The sequence below is a fragment of the Palaemon carinicauda genome, unplaced genomic scaffold (genome assembly GCF_036898095.1).
Source record: "Palaemon carinicauda isolate YSFRI2023 unplaced genomic scaffold, ASM3689809v2 scaffold325, whole genome shotgun sequence".
Classification (NCBI taxonomy): Eukaryota; Metazoa; Arthropoda; class Malacostraca; order Decapoda; family Palaemonidae; genus Palaemon; species Palaemon carinicauda.
In genome coordinates, this window is record NW_027170923.1 from 141370 (window position 1) to 150000 (window position 8631).

Genomic DNA, 8631 nt, shown 5'->3' on the forward strand with positions numbered 1-8631 from the left:
GAGGGATGGGTGCCCACGAAGCGTAGGGTACTTTCCCTATTAGTCTCCATATATGATCCGATAGGTTTGATAAGCCCATTATTTGTAAGGGGAAAGCTTTTCCTTCAACAACTATGGGAGGATAATGTAGGTTGGGATGATGTTTTAGGAAAAGAGAGGGCTAAAGAGGCAAGTGAATTGTTGAATTATTTGAAAGCGGTGAGCGACATCACCTTTCAAATATCAATAGGAAAAAGAGGCTTACAACTTCATGTGTTCACCGATGCCAGCAGTAAGGCATATGGAGCAGTAGCATATACTAGGGACGAATGCAATCGGGTAAGTCTGGTAACGAGTAAAACCCGGATCACTCCGAAAGGGATGAGCAAGCTGACGATCCCTAAGCTAGAGTTGCTGGCCTTATTGTTAGGCAGCAGACTAGCAAGAACGCTCAAGGATCTGATCGAGCCACGGGAAATAGTAATGTGGACCGACAGTAAGGTAACGTTGGCGTGGGTAGCATCGCCCGATGCTAGGTCTAATAAAAATGTGTTTGTTTCTAACAGAGTGGCGGAAATTAATTTTATTCAGCAGGTTTGTAGTTTCAGTCTGAACCATGTCCCTAGTCAGCAGAACCCTGCCGATATCCTATCCCGAGGCGCAACGGCTCAACAATTGCAAGCTAACCCCCTGTGGAGGAACGGTCCAGAATTTCTCAGGACCACGGGAAGGCCTGTTCCTTGCAAGGAGGAAGATTTACTACATCAAACTTACGTAGTAGCGGCGGTGCAGGAGTTGAGGGAGATGTGTCCTACCCCCCCAGGCGAGATTTGGGACGTCCTGAAGAGGGAAGTAGGGTTCCAATTCTTGTTACGAGTAGCCAGACTAGTTTTAAAGTTTGCTAAGATAGAACGGCATCCGTTCAGTATTGTTGTAAAATTAGAGCAAAAACATTATTTGCCTACTGTTTATGCCTACTTAGAGGGCGGAGTCAGACCCCCTCGTGAAGTTGCTAATTTTGCTAGACAATTGAATTTAGTTTTGGTAGATAATCTCATCTGCACCAGGGGACGAGTGTCCCATGTAGGAGAAACTGATCATTTAATTCTCTTGCCAGCCAAAGGGCATTTGGTTAGGATGTATCTAAATTATTTACATCAGTTACATTTGCATTGTGGGGTGAATACTCTAATAGGTATCTTTCGACAGAAATGTTGGGTGGCGGGTCTACGTTCCATTGCGAAGCGAACCGTGCGGCAATGCCCTGAATGCAAGCTGGCCTTCCAGCCTCTAACGAGACAGCCACCACCACCCCCCCTGCCAAAGGAAAGGATCACCCTCACAAAACCGTTCACGGCGGTCGGAGTGGACCACACAGCAGCAATACACACGGAAACACGGCCAGGGTATATACTTATCGTAACTTGCATGGCCAGCAGAGCCGTGTACCTTGACTTCTGTCCCTCTTTGGAAGCAGAAGAATTCGTGTTGGCACTTAGACGGTTTAGCGCCACCCACGGTGCCCCACAGCTCATCATGTCCGATAACCACCAAACCTTCAAGGCTGCCAGCCACCTCCTGCAGGGACTTTATGAAGAGGATGAAGTCCAGCAGTTCCTGAGGAAAACTGGCATAGAGTGGCGGTTTCAGACGCCCCGTGCACCTTGGAAGGGTGGGTTCTTCGAGCGTTTGATAGGAGTAACGAAACGGACCCTCCAGATAGCCCTCGGAAAGAAGTACCTGCCGGACGCCCACGTGCTAACCCTCGTGAAAGAAGCAGAAGCAGTGGTGAATAATCGACCGCTAATGTACAGCGGTGACGAGCGCGAGGATGAAGTCCTCACCCCCTCCCATTTGATAAGAGGACACCAAGTCCACCTCATGGCCCCGATCTTGCCGGACGACCATCTCAACGCAACCTTCACCTCTCGGAAGCTACGTGATCGTTACGTAAGATTGACAGATTCGCTCAAAGCCTTTAGGGAACGCTGGAGAAAGGAATACTTGAGTGCCTTGAGGGCCCGGCACGACAGTCGGCCCGGGGAACCCTCCAAGCTGCACCCCGGAGACATCGTGCTAGTGAAGCAGGACAATAAGAAGAGAGCGACTTGGCCACTGGGACGTGTCGTGGAGACGTATCCTGACGACAACGGAGTCGTACGCTCGGCGAAAGTGTTGTTTGAGGGTGTCGAATCGCTGCGAGCTGTCAGCCACCTGGTTCCCCTAGAAATAGCCCCCTCTGAGGATGACCATGAAGGAGACGACGGCGATGACGAAGAAGAGGGTGCTTACAGTTCGACAGCCGGAATGCCAGGGATAGCGGAGACGTCTGGGAACGACCAGGGTATGGCAACAGCTACGACAACTCAACAACCAGCCACAGGAACGGACGACAACGACGAGGAAGGTGAGAACTATGCAGTTAGTGAAAGAAGTGAAAATGAAAATGAAACTGAATCAGAGCAGACGAACGCACAAAGACGTTCTGCACGCCCATTGAGAAGGGCTGCCGCGAAACAGCGAGAACTAATGGACTGTCTACTGAAAGGTGACGATATATAAAAAGTAGCTGCAAACTGTAAGTGAAAAGGGGGCGTGTTCTATCTGGAAGGTAGGGAGGGTGGAGTTTGTGAGGTGTGCGTGAATCTGCGGAGGTTGGAAGTGCTTAGGGGTGGAGTACGGGGACGGGATGGTCTCTCGTGCGTACAGACCGAGCGTTGCACAGAACCAGCCCCTCCCTCTTGTACTCCATTAAGTAACGGCCTGCATGTAGCAGCGCTATAGAAGTCTCGATTATTGTGAGTTGAGACAGACTGAATTTGAATTGTCATATGTATTTCTGCCATTTCTTGAATTGTCTTAGGCCCATTGCCTAATTGTCTTTGCACTTGAATTATTATGATTGTATTTCTGCCATTTTTTGAATTGTCTTAGGCCCATTGCCTAATTGTCGTTGCACTTGAATTATTATGATTGTATTTCTGCCATTTTTTGAATTGTCTTAGGCCCATTGCCTAATTGTCGTTGCACTTGACTTATTATGATTGCATTTCTACCATTTCTTGAATTGTCTTAGGCCCATTGCCTAATTGCTTGCCAATTGAATTGTAAAATGTGTACATATCACTTATTTCTGCTGTTCCTTATGTGTATTACACGAGTGCTTTAGAATTGCTAGGCCCATTGCCTATTTTGATCTGTTATATGACTGTATATTATTGATTGTGTTTATTACCCCGGGGTAACATTGCTGTTGTATATTGTGCGTACTCTGTTCGAGTCGTTGCGGAGCGCTACGCAACGAGCCTAACAGAGTCTCGGAGTAAGCCACTCCCCCCACCCCGAGTCTAGCTCCTTCCAATTGACCGACGTTTCATCGCTCCTTATTTTGGGGCGTGGAGGATGTCGGGAATTTCGACCCGATCAATCGAAATTCCCGCCATTTGACTTCACCTACGACTACGTCAAATTGGAGGGAGAGGAGAAACTCGCGGGCGAATGAATGTAGTTCCAGACGTGAACGTTTAGAGCCAAAAAAGGAAACCACCTGGTAGGAAGGCGCTGAGACTAATAAAATCAATTGCTGGTAATTTAAGATTAGGAAAAATAAAGTCATTCTGTTGTAACATGATAAAAAAATCCAATGTAGAAATTTAGGTTCAGGGCAAATTTGCGCCAAAAAGGTGACGTCGGGGGTTGCAAGGATAGCTCGTCCTCTTTGATCCAACGTCCCCAACCGAAGTAAGTCCCCTCTAATTGTTATCTCTCCTCTCTACCTTGTCTACCAGGTTGGTTGTAGTAGAAGTTTGTGTGCAAGACGTTTAGTTTTTTATATCGCAGTTTAGTGTAGAGATCCTTGTGATTGGGGATCTGAATCCTGAGTTAAATAAGAATAGGGATATTTGGTGTGTGATTCGTTGTGTATTGAATTCGAATTGGCACTATTTTCAGTTTGTTAATGAGTCCGGTGTGGACTTTGTGCTTGAAGAGCACATGCTACATTACCTAGGGTCAGTCTTGTTTTTCAGTAAGTCTTGTGAATGCTTTAGAATGTTGTTTGTCTTTATCAGAGTTTATTTTTGTAATAAAACTGTAAATTTTATCGCCGTATTTTAGTTAACTCCTGGAGGGTTTTGGCGAGTCTTGCCTCTTCAAGGCCTTGCGATCCGCCCAGTACATCGGGCAAATATAATAAACTGGTGAAAATCACGACACCTCTGTTGATTAGAAATTGACCTTTTCTCATTTGCAATACCTGGCAACCCTGATTTTAGTGGCTTTTCCTAAGCTTCTTCTTTTACTTTTGACTTGAAATCTCTCATTAAACCAAGTGCAGGGTTGCCAGGTTTTCCAATTGAGAAAAGGCCAACGTCTGATCAACTGCAGCTTTAAAAGGCCAACCTAATTGTAAAAAAGGCCGAAAATGTATCATTTAAGGCTAACCAATTTCAAAAAGGCCAAATTTAGGTGTCTAGCACGAAAAAAGGACAAATTTGGAGTTTTCTGGCAAAAAAAAGGCCAACCTGGCAACCCTGGCCAAGTGCGTCATGTTGAAAACTTTCTTTTTGGAAAGTTTTTTTCTCTCTAATTGGTTGGTTTTAAGATATTTAATAGACAGTATTGGTATCTTTTTAATGTTATCCTTCTGCTTTTAATACAGATTTTTATGTCGTAATATAAATACACAACATGGAGGAAAGTTTTTCCTACCATATATGCGACAAAATCAAAACGGAATCATTAACTTTTCTTATAAGGGCCCAGATATTGGTCTAGGCTTTGGACTTTGGAAAGGGCCCAGGTATTGGTCTAGGCTTTGGACTTTGGAAAGGGCCCAGGTATTGGTCTAGGCTTTGGACTTTGAAAAGGGCCCAGGTATTGGTCTAGGCTTTGGACTTTGGAAAGGGCCCAGATATTGGTCTAGGCTTTGGACTTTGGAAAGGGCCCAGATATTGGTCTAGGCTTTGGACTTTGAAAAGGGCCCAGATATTGGTCTAGGCTTTGGACTTTGAAAAGGGCCCAGATATTGGTCTAGGCTTTGGACTTTGGAAAGGGCCCAGATATTGGTCTAGGCTTTGGACTTTGGAAAGGGCCCCAGATATTGGTCTAGGCTTTGGACTTTGGAAAGGGCTCAGATATTGGTCTAGGCTTTGGACATTGGAAAGGGCCCAGATATTGGTCTAGACTTTGGAAAGGGCCCAGATATTGGTCTAGGCTTTGGACTTTGGAAAGGGCTCAGATATTGGTCTAGGCTTTGGACATTGGAAAGGGCCCAGATATTGGTCTAGACTTTGGAAAGGGCCCAGATAATGGTCTAGGCTTTGGAAAGGGCCCAGATATTGGTCTAGGCTTTGGACTTTGGAAAGGGCCCAGATATTGGTCTAGGCTTTGGACTTTGGAAAGGGCCCAGATATTGGTCTAGGCTTTGGACTTTGGAAAGGGCCCAGGTATTGGTCTAGGCTTTGGACTTTGGAAAGGGCCCAGGTATTGGTCTAGGCTTTGGACTTTGAAAAGGGCCCAGATATTGGTCTAGGCTTTGGACTTTGGAAAGGGCCCAGGTATTGGTCTAGGCTTTGGACTTTGAAAAGGGCCCAGATATTGGTCTAGGCTTTGGACTTTGAAAAGGGCCCAGATATTGGTCTAGGCTTTGGACTTTGGAAAGGGCCCAGATATTGGTCTAGGCTTTGGACTTTGAAAAGGGCCCAGATATTGGTCTAGGCTTTGGACTTTGAAAAGGGCCCAGATATTGGTCTAGGCTTTGGACTTTGGAAAGGGCCCAGATATTGGTCTAGGCTTTGGACTTTGGAAAGGGCCCCAGATATTGGTCTAGGCTTTGGACTTTGGAAAGGGCTCAGATATTGGTCTAGGCTTTGGACATTGGAAAGGGCCCAGATATTGGTCTAGACTTTGGAAAGGGCCCAGATATTGGTCTAGGCTTTGGACTTTGGAAAGGGCTCAGATATTGGTCTAGGCTTTGGACATTGGAAAGGGCCCAGATATTGGTCTAGACTTTGGAAAGGGCCCAGATAATGGTCTAGGCTTTGGAAAGGGCCCAGATATTGGTCTAGGCTTTGGACTTTGGAAAGGGCCCAGATATTGGTCTAGGCTTTGGACTTTGGAAAGGGCCCAGATATTGGTCTAGGCTTTGGACTTTGAAAAGGGCCCAGATATTGGTCTAGGCTTTGGACTTTGGAAAGGGCCCAGATATTGGTCTAGGCTTTGGAATTTGGAAAGGGCCCAGATATTGGTCTAGGCTTTGGAATTTGGAAAGGGCCCAGATATTGGTCTAGGCTTTGGACTTAGGAAAGGGCCCAGATATTTGGTCTAGGCTTTGGACTTTTGAAAGGGCTCAGATATTGGTCTAGGCTTTGGACTTTGGAAAGGGCCCAGATATTGGTCTAGGCTTTGGACTTTGGAAAGGGCCCAGATATTGGTCTAGGCTTTGGACTTTGGAAAGGGCCCAGATATTGGTCTAGGCTTTGGACTTTGGAAAGGGCCCAGATATTGGTCCAGGCTTTGGACTTTGAAAAGGGCCCAGATACTGGTCTAGGCTTTGGACTTTGGAAAGGGCCCAGATATTGGTCTAGGCTTTGGACTTTGGAAATGGCTCAGATATTGGTCTAGGCTTTGGACTTTGGAAATGGCTCAGATATTGGTCTAGGCTTTGGACTTTGAAAAGGGCCCAGATATTGGTCTAGGCTTTGGACTTTGGAAAGGGCCCAGATATTGGTCCAGGCTTTGGACTTTGAAAAGGGCCCAGATACTGGTCTAGGCTTTGGACTTTGGAAAGGGCTCAGATATTGGTCTAGGCTTTGGACTTTGGAAATGGCTCAGATATTGGTCTAGGCTTTGGACTTTTGAAAGGGCTCAGATATTGGTCTAGGCTTTGGACTTTGGAAAGGGCCCAGATATTGGTCTAGGCTTTGGACTTTGGAAAGGGCCCAGATATTGGTCTAGGCTTTGGACTTTGGAAAGGGCCCAGATATTGGTCTAGGCTTTGGACTTTGGAAAGGGCCCAGATATTGGTCTAGGCTTTGGACTTTGGAAAGGGCCCAGATATTGGTCTAGGCTTTGGACTTTGGAAAGGGCCCAGATATTGGTCCAGGCTTTGGACTTTGAAAAGGGCCCAGATACTGGTCTAGGCTTTGGACTTTGGAAAGGGCCCAGATATTGGTCTAGGCTTTGGACTTTGGAAATGGCTCAGATATTGGTCTAGGCTTTGGACTTTGGAAATGGCTCAGATATTGGTCTAGGCTTTGGACTTTGGAAATGGCTCAGATATTGGTCTAGGCTTTGGACTTTGAAAAGGGCCCAGATATTGGTCTAGGCTTTGGAATTTGGAAAGGGCCCAGATATTGGTCTAGGCTTTGGACTTAGGAAAGGGCCCAGATATTTGGTCTAGGCTTTGGACTTTTGAAAGGGCTCAGATATTGGTCTAGGCTTTGGACTTTGGAAAGGGCCCAGATATTGGTCTAGGCTTTGGACTTTGGAAAGGGCCCAGATATTGGTCTAGGCTTTGGACTTTGGAAATGGCTCAGATATTGGTCTAGGCTTTGGACTTTGGAAATGGCTCAGATATTGGTCTAGGCTTTGGACTTTGAAAAGGGCCCAGATATTGGTCTAGGCTTTGGAATTTGGAAAGGGCCCAGATATTGGTCTAGGCTTTGGACTTAGGAAAGGGCCCAGATATTTGGTCTAGGCTTTGGACTTTTGAAAGGGCTCAGACATTGGTCTAGGCTTTGGACTTAGGAAAGGGCCCAGATATTTGGTCTAGGCTTTGGACTTTTGAAAGGGCTCAGACATTGGTCTAGGCTTTGGACTTTGGAAAGGGCCCAGATATTGGTCTAGGCTTTGGACTTTGGAAAGGGCCCAGATATTGGTCTAGGCTTTGGACTTTGGAAAGGGCCCAGATATTGGTCTAGGCTTTGGACTTTGGAAAGGGCCCAGATATTGGTCTAGGCTTTGGACTTTGGAAAGGGCCCAGATATTGGTCTAGGCTTTGGACTTTGGAAAGGGCCCAGATATTGGTCTAGGCTTTGGACTTTGGAAAGGGCCCAGATACTGGTCTAGGCTTTGGACTTTGGAAAGGGCCCAGATATTGGTCCAGGCTTTGGACTTTGAAAAGGGCCCAGATACTGGTCTAGGCTTTGGACTTTGGAAAGGGCCCAGATATTGGTCTAGGCTTTGGACTTTGGAAAGGGCCCAAATATTGGTCTAGGCTTTGGACTTTGGAAAGGGCCCAGATATTGGTCTAGGCTTTGGACCTTGGAAAGGGCCCAGATATTGGTCTAGGCTTTGGACCTTGGAAAGGGCCCAGATATTGGCCTAGGCTTTGGACTTTGAAAAGGGCCCAGATATTGGTCTAGGCTTTGGACTTTGGAAAGGGCCCAGATATTGGTCTAGGCTTTGGACTTTGGAAAGGGCTCAGATATTGGTCTAGGCTTTGGACTTTGGAAAGGGCCCAGATATTGGTCTAGGCTTTGGACCTTGGAAAGGGCCCAGATATTGGTCTAGGCTTTGGACTTTGGAAAGGGCCCAGATATTGGTCTAGGCTTTGGACCTTGGAAAGGGCCCAGATATTGGTCTAGGCTTTGGACTTTGGAAAGGGCCCAGATATTGATCTAGGCTTTGGACTTTGAAAAGGGCCCAGAT